Source organism: Onychostoma macrolepis, chromosome 05 (genome assembly GCF_012432095.1).
Source record: "Onychostoma macrolepis isolate SWU-2019 chromosome 05, ASM1243209v1, whole genome shotgun sequence".
Classification (NCBI taxonomy): Eukaryota; Metazoa; Chordata; class Actinopteri; order Cypriniformes; family Cyprinidae; genus Onychostoma; species Onychostoma macrolepis.
Genome location: NC_081159.1, coordinates 10,360,084 through 10,374,643, shown reverse-complemented (window position 1 = coordinate 10,374,643; position 14,560 = coordinate 10,360,084). Strand labels below are relative to the sequence as shown.

The 14,560-nt window shown below is 36.5% G+C and overlaps 1 long non-coding RNA gene across 3 annotated transcripts in view; it reads left to right on the top strand.

The window, feature by feature from the left end:
- Positions 1-14,560, top strand: part of LOC131540141 (uncharacterized) — a 32,006-nt gene that overhangs the window by 11,643 nt on the left and 5,803 nt on the right. For 2 of the 3 annotated variants that reach the window (XR_009271191.1, XR_009271190.1), the window contains one exon: positions 14,035-14,130. This is a non-coding gene — a long non-coding RNA (uncharacterized LOC131540141). Of the gene's footprint in view, positions 1-14,034; positions 14,131-14,304; positions 14,496-14,560 lie in introns of all 3 variants that reach the window. The other variant, XR_009271193.1, reaches the window with a different exon arrangement.

Sequence of the window (14,560 nt, the reverse complement as noted above, 5' to 3'; positions counted from 1 at the left end):
ATTTGTAGTCAGATTTTTTTCTGAACCCACCCAATAATTAACCAAATTCCCATAAATAATGTGCAGAAGAGATCTTTAAATGAGAGCTCTTTGGTGGAAATCATGAGGGTTCCCCACAGAGGGAGCGCTCTGTTCTCTGAGCAGGAAGCAGGGGGTGGGCAGCAGGGGGTCCCGGGTAAGGCTGGCAGGTCACATATGGGGCTGATAGGTTGACAAGAAGAGCCTCAAGCTGTTGGGGAATGAAGAGGGTGGTATTAAAAGGTGCCTTTAACCTCCCACATGAGGTGACATTGGTATTCTCATTGTCTGGCTCACCATATTGCTTTGGAGAATAAAGGCAGACACAGTTGGATAGGTAGTGAAGTACCTCTGTTTTGTATTAAATATTTCATTTCAAATATAAATGGCAAGGGTGATGTTTGAGCGGAAAGAGCAATGGATAGACAGGCTGCCTGTGTGTTAGTGGTGGGGATTTTATTTTTTTTTCGTTTGTTTGTTTTAACTGGCTATTTCTGCAGGTTACAGTGTTACCTCAGTGACTGTCTTTGTAAGTGAGTCAGTTTCTTCAGCCAATTCTTTCAAAATGCTGATTCACTGAGAACGAAACAAGTAATTATGAACAAGCTATTGAATTATTCACTCAACCAATTTGTTCAAAACCACAGATCATTCACTAACAAAACACCACTACTGTGTGTTGCAGCAGATCTGTTGCTTAATTTTTTGTAATGGTATTCACTGATGGAGCAAATTAACAGGCAACATTGTGTCTAAAAAGCCTTTTTTTTTTTTTAAAGCAGTATCACACATTTGTGCTGCTAGTCATTGGAGAAATAAAGCTTTTTGAACTCTGAATCAGTTGAGCCAAATGGTTTGGCACACCTTTTTATAAACCAATTGCAAATGTTTTCATGAAAGTGCAAAATATTTAATGCAATTTACAAATAATTAAATACCATTGAATATCAAGGTTCAGTAAAATTTGCAATGTTTTATTCTTGTGTAATGCATGTTTGTGTGTTATTAGGCAGTGTTTGGCATGCTGGGTTAATTAGAAGCAATTAAATATAATTATCCTTTTTTGTATTATACAAGCATAAATATTACAATTATTGACAAACCTTGAAATGTTTTGAAACCAGGGTTTGAAACAATGTGATGAAAGGAAGCCTTGTTTGTTTGGTGAGTTTGAAACACACTCAGAACCACTGATTCTAAACAAAAGATTCATAAATGTTTTTGAAGCTTCATGAAGCAGTGTTTTGAAAGCTCCCATCACTATGTGCTGCCCTCATTGTTGCTCCAAAAACTCAGGCCCAGGATGTTGTTGCTAGTTCTAACATGACATATATAATTAGTAGCAGGGACTTGTGTGTATCTTTTCAACTAGCAACGTGCTGAATCCATAGTGTAAGAAAATAATTGCACACAAATAAGGCCTTGGTAACACTTTAGAATGTTTCTTACTTACTGCATAACTAATAAGGAATTATTGAAGAAATAACAGGTAATTATTCATTAACACTTAACTCACTACTGTTAACTACTAAGGAAGATGTTTTAACTAATTAGTATGTAATACAATTTTATGATTGTGTTAAGTAACAGTTAGCTAATCAATAACTAATGTATTCTGCCATACCTCCTGAAGAATTACTATTAATTATCTACTAGTTAAGGTTCAAGAAAAATAACTATGAAGTAACTACTAATGAACAGTCATACACAATTACATTGAGTTGTGACCCTTTCATATAAATGTTATTAGCAGTAGTAGTAGTAGTAGTAGTAGTATGAAAATGCAATATTAATAAATGCAATGAATTTTATAGAGGTTTTGCAGAAATCAGCTTCCAATAGGAACCCCATCACCACTCCAGTGACATGCGATAACTTACCTTAGTTTTTATATTTTATATACAGTACTGCATATGTGCCTCCTCAGCATATACCATATTACCATTAATTCAATTCCTGTATGTAAGGCAAGGACTGAGGGAAAGTGAAAATACAGGTAACCCATTAGTAAGTAATAAAGAATTATCAAATAATTCTGCAGCACTTATTTCGAACCTGAAACAGTAGGCCTATTCTAAAGTGAAAATATTGGGAACCCATTAGTAATCAATAAAGAATTATTAGATAATTCCACAAGAATTACTTAGAACCTGAAACAGTATTCTAAAGTGAAAATATAGGGAACCCATTAGTAATTAATAAATAATTATCAAATAATTCTACAGGACCTATTTTGAACCTGAAACAGTAGGCCTATTCTAAAGTGAAAATATAGTGAACCCTTTAGTAATTAATAAAGGGTAGCACTTTATTTTACAGTACGTGTACTTCCCTGGTACATACATGGTAAATATCTTGTACCTACAGGCAAGTGAGTGGTAACACAAGGTAACACTTACCTGAAGTGTATGCACATGGTAACAAATAAGAAACACGGCTGTACTTAACAGTTGTACATGCATGGTAATTAGTTCGTACATATAGACAAGTGTGGGTAAGAACGGTCACTTACAGGTAGTGCCCGTACATGGTAACTAATTAGGTACTTACTAATGTATATACATGGAGAACAATTTAGCATTAACAGTCCTACACAAGCAACTGAAAAACAGTCCTCTTTTTATTAGGTAAGGTTAGAACTTACCAAGCGTACCGTATATACTAAGTGCAGTATGTGTCTTGCTTGTTACCACATAATACCACATTTTTACCATGTATAGACCATTAGCATGTACAGTGTCTCATTAGTAACCATATACGGATACTGTAAGGACGTGCCTGTTTGTACCCACTTGTCCGTAAGTACTACATATTTACCATGTGTATATACACTCTACCGTCAGTGGGGCGGTACCTTTTCAAAAGGTACATGTTTGTACCTAAAGGGTCCATTTTGGTACCTTAAAGGTACATATTAGTACTTAAAGTGTACATATTTGAACCTAATAGGTACAAAAGTGTACCTTTTGAAAACAGTGACAGCTTTTGTACCTTTATTTCTGAGAGTGTACATTAGTAAGTACAGTAAAGTATCTAATTAGTTACCATGTATGGGCACTACCTGTAAGTGACCGTTCTTACCCACACTTGTCTGTATGTACAAACTAATTACCATGCATTTACGACTGTTTCTTATTTGTTACCATGTACATACACTTCAGGTAAGTACCTTGTGTTACCACTCACTTGCCTGTAGGTACAAGATATTTACCATGTATGTACCAGGGAAGTACACGTACACGTGGTTAGGCATTAACTCAACACAAAAACTACCCAAGACTACAAAACAAAACAAAAAAACAAATATGACCCAACAGCTTCACCTCAGTGTTTCGGTAAATAAATAAACAAACCACCATTTTACAGAGTGTATCTGTGGTAAGTTGGATAGTTATGGCAAGACAGTGGAGTTGGAGTTCCTTTCCGAAGCAGATTTCCTACAGAACATGTGCACAAAGCAATTATTTACCATACAGGCAAAAAACTTATGTACAATTATAGTAATGAGTCATTTTGGGTGTGCATCAAACAAAATGCATATTTCATTTCCATTATAGGCTAATAATAGTAGTAGTGGACTGTAACAAAGTTGTTACTGTAGTAGTACTTTGTACTTGTCCTTTTACTCAAGTAATTTTGAAAATGAATAGGCCTACTTATAATTTTACTGGAGTAATATTTCATTGGGGTATCTGTACTTTTACTCAAGTACTTGATTTGTGGGCCACAACCTGATTATTATAGTGATTGTGTGTGTATAGCTGCTCAGTAGTAGTTATTTCATAGTTATTTTTCTTGAACTTTAACTAGTAGCTAATTAATAGTAGTTCTTCAGGAGGTATGACAGAATACATTAGTTATTATAACTTTTACTTAACACAATCATACATTTTTATTACATCATTATTACACATCTTCCTTAGTAGTTAACAGTAGTGAGTTAATTGTTAATAAATAATTACCTGTTAGTTCTTCAATAATTCCTTATTAGTCCAGGTGATATGTGCAAAATTTGAGGTGATTTGTCACTTTTTCATAAAAGCATGAAACTTGGTACAATTGTACAGGTTAGTGCCCTGAACATTTTCAGAAATGGAGCCATCGCAAAAACACCTTGTGGTTGCCATAACCAAATGATGTATTTTGTGTCATATGTCCTGGACCAAACATGATAACACAGAAAAGGTGATGTCTAGCCCTATGTTTTGATGGTCAAGGATTACAAGGATACCATATACAGCAACATAAACTGTTCAGGTGAAGAGTTAATGGTGAAATCAACAATGTGAAAAGGAAATCTGAACATCACAGTATCACAGCATTTACAAAAGTCCACATTATGGCTATCCGTTTTTTTCTTTCTTTGATAATTAACTAATATTTTATTCAATAGTACAATAATAGACTGTTTTAATTAATTAATTATTAATTTGTTACATGTATATAGCACTTTACATGGAAGTGGGAATCTCCTCAACCACCACCAACGTGCAGCATCCACCTGGATGATACAACAGCAGCCATATTGCGCCAGAACGCCGACCACACACCAGCTTAACTAATATTTTATTTAATAGTGCAAAAAAATATTGTTTTCAAGAATACAATCATTTATTTCAGATATATAAAATCATCTCATATAAGTGTATTTTTACTTACCTCTCAGGCAGAGTAGGGTAGGCGGTAGTATGTTTCCAATACATTCTTGTTCTCTCTCAACAATGCTCTAACATCACATGCAGACGGCAACGCAATTTTGCTAAACTGCGTCCTATCTGCACCTCTTCTGCTGCACCTCTGTCATTTTCTGTGGGTCTCTGGAATTGTCAGTCAGCTTTCAACAAACTTCATTCTGGCCATTGCTTCTCAGTCTACTCTTAGTATCTTGGGCATGATCTCACTCATGACTCATCAACCATTGCTGTTCTCACAGCAACTTCTCATTCTCTCACATGCCCCATCAGGTTGGAAGGGTACTGGTCTTCTCGTTTCTAATAATTGGAAATACTCAACCCACTCTTCCCTATGCATCCATATTGTAATGATTTATCGCCTTCCTGGTCAACTGGGCACCTTTATATAAGAGCTGGATGAGCCGCTGTCCTCATTCTCTGTGGATGGCAGTCCACTTGTAGTCTGTGGTGACTTCAAAATCCATCTGGAGAAGCCTTACACTGCAGACTTCAACTTCCATTCCTAGCTTCATTCGATCTCAAAAGGCTTACCACCTACAAGCACTAACAAATCAGGCAACCAGCATGACTTAATTTACACATGCAATTTTATCACAGACAACATTTGGTAAAACCTCTAGACATGTCTGCTCATTTCTTTATTATATTTAACCTACATATTACCTGTGTGCCACCAATTCCTCTACCAGTTACCTTTAGGCAAAACCTACGCTCCCTTTCACCCCTCCGTCTTTCCTATAGTGGCATCCCCTCACCCACCTATATCTCATCTCTGGATGTAAATACAGCAACTGACACTTTATGATCCACTTTTACTTCTTGTTAAGACAATATCTGTCTAGACTGGCCAGTGCATACTATTCCTTTTAACCTAAAAAGTTGCCCCATGCCCCATCTTTACTGTATTTTTGCTGAGCAGTCTTTTGGGTGGCTCTCCAATGTACTAGATTTCTCTAATACTAAAAGTTAAGTAGGCTTGACCAAAGTTTTTGTGGGGAGAAGAATTTATTGAAGATGGTAGTATAGCAGTTCTTCAATAGCGATGTTAGCATGTCTTCCTTCAAACAATCTTAACCCTTGTATGAATCCTATCTTTTACCATAGTTCTGTCTCAGCATGGATGAAAGAACATCACCTGCAGCTCAACCTGGCAAAGACTGAGCTTCTTGTCTTCCCTGCCACTCCGACTCTACAGCATGATTTCATCATCCTGCTAGGTTCATCAAAAATTATTCTTTGGTGGCCGACTGACCTTCAAGAACCATAATGTAAAGACAGCTCGATCATGCAAGTTTGCATTGCACTTCATCAGGAGGATCAGACCCTTCCAAACAGAGCATGCTGCACAACTTCTTGCCCAGGCCCTTGTCATTTCTAGGCTGGATTATTGCAGTGCTCTTCTAGCTGGACTTCCATCATGCACAATCAAACCTCGACAAATGTTTCAGAACGCAGAGGCACGACTGGTCTTCCAGAAGCCCAAAAGGGCCCACTTCACACATCTCTTTATCTCCCTGCACTGGCTTCCGATTGCGGCTTGCATCAAGTTCAAGACATTGATGTTTGCGTATAGAACAGCCACAGGCTCAGCACCCTCCTACTTCCTCCTCACTCTTACAAATCTACATTCCCTCTAGAAGTCTGAGATCTGTAAGTAAGAGAGGCATTTTCATTCACCTTTTCTGGCTGGTGAAATGATCTTCCCACAATCGCAGTAATTAACAGAACATCTGATACGTTTTCTGACAGCAACACTAATTTAATCCCATACCCGACCCGTTTGACATAAAAACTGGGACCCGAACCTGCACCTGCATTAAATCTCCTACATGAGGAAGACAAAACTCATTTATTAAAAAGAGTGCTCCCTTAAATATAATCACTACAGCTGTCAATCAGTGGCAGCGTGATTGGCTACATTGCTCAGTGTGTACTGGACCGAGTCAAAATAGTCTTGGTTACTGGACCCGCAACCCGCCCGTGCTTGTCACCATCTGGCCCGCACTCGCACCGCACCCTACACATGAATTTTATTCCACCCGTTACATCATATATTAGCGGTTCACCCGCGTGTACCTGCCAGCGTTCAGGACTCTGGCTTCCCCCTTGTGGACAACATAATAGACAACTCTGGCCCCAGAGAGTGATTGTAAATTAAGTTTACATGAAATGTGTTTGAAGTTTCATTCTGCATCTTCTTCATTGTAATCCTTCTCATAAAGTAACTAAATTAACCATTAACTGTTCACCTGATTGCATTGACGTCTGCGTGTGATGTTAGAGCATTGTATTGAATATTATATTGGAAACACACTTCCGCCTACCTGACTCTGAGAGGTAAGGAAAAATACACTTACCCGAGATTATTATTTTTTTAATCTCTAAAATATATGATAGTATTCTTGAAAACAATCTTTTAATGTATTATTGAATAAAATATTAGTTAATTATCAAAGAAAGAAAAAAAAAATAGCCATAATATGGATTTTTCTAAATGCTGTGATACTGTGATGCTCAGATACTGTGATTTTCTTCTCACATTGCTAATTTCACCATTAACTCTTTACCTGAACAGGTAATGAACAGGTATATGGTATCATATTCCTTGACCATCAAAACATACGGGTAGACATCACATTTGATGTATTATCGTGTTTGGTTCAGGAGATATGACACAAAATACATAATTTGGTTATGGCGGAAAGTAAAATGGTCGCCATGGCAACCACAAGGTGTTTTTGCGATGGCTCCATTTCTGAAAATGTTTTGGGCTGCAAACTATACAAGTGTACCAAGTTTCATGCTTTTATGAAAAAGTGAACATTATTTTCACATATCATCTGGACTATATTAGTTATGCAGTAACTTGTACTTCAACTGTTGTATACTCATTTGAGCGTGAGATTTAATATTAGGCCAATATATTCAGAATTTATTGTCACGTTTCAATTGTGCATTGCAGTAGAACTGCTGCTGAAATGGTGCATTTGCCGACATAAAACATTTAGATATTCATCAGAATAATTTTATTGAAAAACCTATGTACATATTGACAAAGATCACATAAATCCTTATTTAATGCTAAACAGGTAGTAAACTAAACTTTGCGATCAATTTTCATTGATTGCTCTCATAATGATGAGAGCTTCTCAACTGTGATCTGGTAATGTGGTGCAGCTTCTCTTGAACAGTGAGCAAGTAAACGCAGGTTTAAATGCTGCTATAATTGAGCCATAACTCAGGGTCTCTATGCAGCCACTGATAAAAGCTGTTAAACCTCATCACATCCCACAGATAATAAGAATTAAAGCTGGACTAAAGTTATTAAATGTCACTCAGCTCCCTCATAACTTAAAAACTGTTCATTTACCACAAAGACAAATTGGATGGAACATCATTTGGTTTGACTCATATAAAAAAAAATATTTGGCATATCATTTAAAATTTAGTCAGCTAGATTTAATATATGAAGTCTGTGTTATCAAGGGCACAACATGAGGTAAAACAGAACAGATTACAAGAGTTTGGCATCATTAACAATTAATCACACTTTAAATAATTGCTTTTCTCTGGGCTCAACTTAGTGTTTAGTTACATGTGCCAGAAAGGTCAGGATTAGTTATTCTATTAAAGGCTTAGCAGACCTAAAAATTACAATTCTGTCATCATTTACCCACCCGTATGATTTGCTTTCTTCTGTAGACTATAACACAAATGAGGCAGGATTTTGACGCTGCTCTTCCTTACATTGCTTACATTACATTACAAAACCATCATATTGGATAAACAAGTGGACTACTATTATGCTGATTCCTGTCCTTTTTGGAGCTTGACCTCCCCTTGGAGCAGCGTGAAGATTATTCTTAACTTTTCCTTTTGTGTTCCACAGAACAATCAAAGTCATACTATGGAAACCTGTTTCCATGATGGAATAAAAAAGTTAATTGCGAGTTTTTATCTCTCAGTTCAGACCAGTGTTGCCAATTTAGCAATTTTGTAGCTAGATTTAGCGACTTCCCCACCCCTTTTGAGACTTTTTTCAAAATTTTAGAGACAAATATAGCAACTTCTTGGACAAACCTTATCTAAGTTCTCATCTTGCCCATACTGATCTATATTCATCTTTATATTGATCAGTGAATTTGCCATTATGATGTCATGTAGTCACATTTAGCTACCAGTTTTAGCTACTTTCAATTGAAAGCAGTTGGAAACACTGGTTCAGACTTTGTTTTTCACAATTCAAGTAAAAAAAAAAAAGTAAGAATTATGAGATATAAACAGAATTACAAGATGTAAACTCTTAATTCTAATAAAAAAGACAGAGATATATAAACTAAGAATTTTCTAATTTTTTCCTCAAAATTCTGAGTTTACATCTCACAGTTCTGAGTGTATAATATACAATTTCCACAATTTCCCCTCAAAATTGACAAAAATACATATTGTAGTTCTGACATTTTTTCTCTGAATTAAAGGGGGCATAACACACACAGTTTCACCCAATCTCATGTTAATCTTGAGTACCTATAGAGTAGTACTGCATCCTTAATTTCTCCCAAAAGTCTTTAGTTTTATCATATTTATAAAAGAAAAACACAGCTTTACGATTCTTTCCGAAAATAGCCGAGCTCCTGGAAGTGCGCTGTGGGCGGAGCTAGAGTGACGAGCACTTGAGCACCTATTGAAACGATTGAAAAAAAAACACAGACATTTGATTCCGTTTCACTTACTGTCAGTTCCGAATCATGACTGGGATCTTGGATCGCTCCATCTTGTATCACACTTCTTTGGAGTCATTCTTCCCAAGCGAGTCCCGTGCAGTGCTGCCTAATGAAGCACGTTGATGGGTGTGCTCTTGCTCTAGCTCCGGTCGATGTGTGCGCGGGCGCGCTCTTCCAGGAGAAATGCCCATACAAGGAGTTTCACCCTTCATTACGTCGTGAAGAGCCATGATCGGAAAAAAAACTTTAGAAACTTTTAAGAAACTTTGGCCATGTTTAGCATGAGAATCCAAGTCTTTAACAGTGTAAATAACTTTAAGTCTAATCTCACACTTTTTAAAAAAAACTTTTTTTCTCATAATTGCTAGTCCATATGTTACAATTCTGACTTTTCTTCTCCGAATTGCGAGTTTATGTCTCAAATTTTTGAGTAATAAACTCGCAATTCTGAGTTTCTATCTTGCAATTCTGAAATATTCATAGAGTTCTGGCACGAAACTTTAGATGGTGCAGTCCGATAGGTCTAACTCTATCTGACCTAATGACATCATCACATGGCACAGCTGATTGGTTCTCTCCCATATGGGTAGCCAATGAGCTTGCTGCTCAGCATTCAAATATATGACTAGTGCTTGCTGTAGCAGTTTGCAGTGTGCTTCAGAAACCCTCCACCTTCCCCAGCTCCACCTGTATAGATCTGCTACGAGGTGATTCATGTATAGTATATGGGGGTTATTTCATGTATGTTATATTTGCAGCAGCAGTATTTCTTACATGCTCACAGCAGCATGTTGTGGATGTATTGGCAGTAGCAAGTCTCGGTACTTGCTCTGCCGCAACAGCAGCAGCGTAGCAAATCTATTCCACCAAGACCAAATACATTAACATTGTCATGTACATTACCATGCCAATCCCTCTGAGAGTTGCCATGACAGAACTATGAGGAACTGTGCTTCCATATCATACAAGTTTGGAATGATATGAGAGTGAATAAATGATGATAGAATGTTTCTTTTGGGTGAACTATCCCTTTAAGTTCAGATGATGATAGTTTTTGTATTTTAACTGTAACTGCTGAAGTAACTGCTTTCCTGTAGCTCAAATAGTAGAGCATGGCGCTACACCAAGGCCATGGGTTCGATTCCCAGGGAAAGCAAGAGCTGATAAAATGTGAAAACTGTGACTTGAATGCAATGTAAGTTGCTTTTAAGTGTCTGCTAAATGCGTAAATGTAATTATTTTAGATTTGTTTGAAAAAAGCATTATTATTTTAAATAAGATCAAAGTATGAAGCATTAAAAGCATGGCTTAAGTAAAGTGTTCGAGTCTGTTTTGTCTCAGCCTTAGAGAATGAGAAAGTAACATACAAAATGTAGTATAACAAGGCTCAGAGCTTCCAGATGAGGGTGACTCAACGAATGTCGTCAATGTTCCCACTGAGGTGGAAAGCTGGGACAAAACATCCAGTGCACCAGACAAACAGATTATTAATGAAGGGTTTGATTCTACTGTAAGTCTCAGTGAAGCTCACTCAGGCTCTCCATATGACAAATGAGTTAGTTTAGAGTATAAGACCTTACTTCATCTGAGTTCCTTTGGGCAATGTGCGGCTACATGCACAAACACGCCTGGGTGTTTTGATTCTTGCACGTGACTTTTCTCCCTTGAGATATTAACAGGAAATTGCTTCTCTGCTCAGAAAGCACTTAGCTGCATTAGATGGCATAATAGACTTTGCCAGGGAGAAGGCAGGCAAGCTCTTATTGATTGTGCCTACTGGACACAGTTGAGACCAATTCACACCCTGAATAATTCATGTCTCCATTACAAACATTGCCTTAATTGTAATAATGTTTTGACTGGAAATTTCCAGAGAGTTGTGGCAAACTTTTTGTATATCCCCACATTAGTAGAATGCAAAAGCAGGTGCAACAGATGGAATAATGGCCTGCATTAAAATAATGAATGTGGTCTAGCCTACGAGGCTAACAGAGGGTTATAATGATCTTCTATTTCTTGGTGTAATTAAAAATCAGAAAGTGCTTTATTGCACAGTTGTGCTTGACTGCTTCACAGTTCGCTCTTCGCTGCCCTCAGCAAATTCGTCCCTCGGTTCCTCCACCCTGTAGCCCAAGGATCCAAGAGCATGAAATATGCATTGAGAGTGAAGGTCTTTGGTCTGAAGAGGAGCTCATATAGAATAAAAGGAGATGCTTGATGTTTACTGACGCGTTCATTCGCAAGTGTCGAGAAACCTGGCCTTAAATCACATTTGTTGTAGCCTCTGAAAATGCATGTGAAGTTATGAAAGGAAAAGCTTTGATGTGATGCGGAAACACAGGAATCTTTTCTTCTAATGAAGTGAAAGATATATTTATACTCAACAGAAGGAGAAAGCAGATGTTCTCTTACAATTCCTTATTTCATTAGTCTCAGAGGGCCAGAGCCCCCTAGGGCGCAGTATGACTCAAAAAGATGTTAAATTAATAAATTACTATTAATATCTAATCTAAATAAATAAAAAATCAAGACTGAAACTAAAATCATGTTTCTTTCTCTTCCCTCATTAACTGTTGTTCTTAGTGAAGAACATACAGTTCTTGAAACTTCTGGAATCACAAAATGAATTGTGGTTAATTAGTTTAATATGTCAACATTCCCAGTTATTTTAATAAAAATTTGAAAACAAGCAGTTTTGTCATAATTACTGCAGAAATATAAGTAATATCTTATTCTAATTGGCCTTAAATTATTGTGTTGGACAATGAGGGGCCTTTGAAGCTTGTAATTATTCCTTGGTGGAGAAAAAAGAATATAAACTGGCCAAATTGGATCTGAAATGAATAATTATTCACTTTATATTTGTGGAACTGTTGTATAAAATGATTGCATGATGATTACCTGCAGCTGTGTGACCAGGTCGCATGTGCCTTTGTGATAAATGTTGAGCACTTCAAAAAAAAAAAAAAGATTATTTGTCTTGTTTTCTAGTAAATATTTTGATATCTCTAAAAAAGATAAATGAACTGATCTAAAAGGCCATGATGAGGTTAATGACTAAAACATGAATTGTATGAAAAAAAATAAAAATAAAGTTGTTTTCCATTTATTTTCCTTGTTTTACAACAAAAGGCTGTTAATTTCTCTAGATTTAATAGGCAACAAGACCTTAAGTCATTTTGCTTCTCAAGTAAATGTTTTGTTGTTGTTGTTTTCACGATGCATTTATAAGTTAGACAAAAATACTGCGTAATAATTTTTTTTTATTGCAGTCTGTGAGGATTCTCAGTGTGCTATACCATACTTTTACCATACTTTAATAATACCTTTTTAAAATTAATGACTAAAGCATGAACTTTGTGATCAAATATCAATGTAACGAATGTGATTGAAGACTCCAGGCCTTCAAAAGAGGTGCAAAGCCTGCCGCTACAAATAAAAGGCAATGTAATCATTTTTCATTGTTATTAAAATATGACTCTATCTTGGAATTATACCTCCCTAGGGGAATATTGAATTGTAAAAGCTTGAATTAATTATTTATATTTGGTAGCAGCGGGAGCATAAGCATAACAAACAGCCTGGCTCATTGCCCATAACAGGCTGATTGACCAATTGTGGTTGCAGCCAGACCCAGAGGCAATCTACACAGTTTCTTACATCATCTTAAAGCTAAAAAGTCTTTAAATTACTCATAGTTAAGATAATAATCAGCTATTAGAAATTATGCATAATAGCATGAAAAATATCTTTAACCAGATGGTATTACCTTTTTTTTTTTTCCTTTTCTTTTTTTTTTTTTATTAAAAATGTTACTTTCAAATAAAGAGCAATTTACTACAGTGCTGACATTTACATTTGATTTGTATTGTGCTGCGTTAGTATGCATTACTGTACACATAACTGAGACCAAAGGTGACTGAGTTTTTAAATTAACTTTAATATCCTTTGTCTTTAATTTACTAGAACACTGTATGATTGATCTCATGCTGTCTAGGCTTTTTTTTACAATTATTCACCTCTGACGCTTTAACAATATTTCTCCTACTTTTCCTCTTTTCTTAGTTTGTTTTTTAAGTTATATCTATTTATAAGACCAGCCTCATGTTAGTCTAATCCAAGCGTTTTGCTTATGCTGCACTATTCGCCGTTTTCTATTATTTTGGTGAAAAGTTACTGTATATGAAAGTTTTCTTCAGTGCACATAGATGAGAATATTCCAAAGTGAAATGCTCAGCCATTTATCTAGTAAGAGCAATTTAATTTCTCCAACACTGAGCGCTACAATTGTGCTTGCAAGCTTTCAGGTTCTTCCCATTAGGCCTGTTTGTTCCATTTACAACACATTACCACAAACAAGTTATTTTGAAAGAAAAAAACAAGCCGTCTGTAACCTGGATTTTTCTCTTGGTACAGCAGATTTCATAAGTACTGAAGGGTGAAGTTTTTGGTGGAAGCTTTGAATTGTCAGCCTTAGCATTAATAAAGAATGAAATCCTTTAATGTCTTGCTCCAATGATCTCATGAACGTTGTCCTGGGGCAGAATATAAATAAACTCCAGGCTAATAAATGCTGCCACTTTCCTCTTTTTTCACAGTTGCAAGGCATTCAAAACATCAAGACATGGATGTCCAGAATAAAGGGAGAAAAGATGAGACGAATTTCTCTGAACAGCTGCAGAAATGAATCAATTGTGAGTCAGTCCTTCTGTCATGCCTTTCCGGTATCCTCACCCTCTGTTAAGATTATGATTCAGTTTGGCAGCTGAACTAAACGAATGGAGAGCTGTGATGTTTGTAATGGCATGCTTTGTGATTTAGTATTTTCTATATATCTCAATCCTGATGTCCAAATCCAACCCCCACAGATCTTTCTGATTACATCAAATGATTATCCGTCATCCCAGAGCTTTGCTGAACTTGCATTTAATTTGCAAGCCAGCCGTTGCAAGTTCAAATTCAAGTTTTATTACGCTGTCAAATGGACAGGAAGCAGGAAGTTCAGATAAAGATCATGAACGGTAGGAAGTTCAGATCAAGGACACTGATGGAATTCAAGGTACTTTATCACCCACAGAAAAAAAGGCAATTTACTGAAGGACAGTTGCGGTGGAAGCTGGTTTG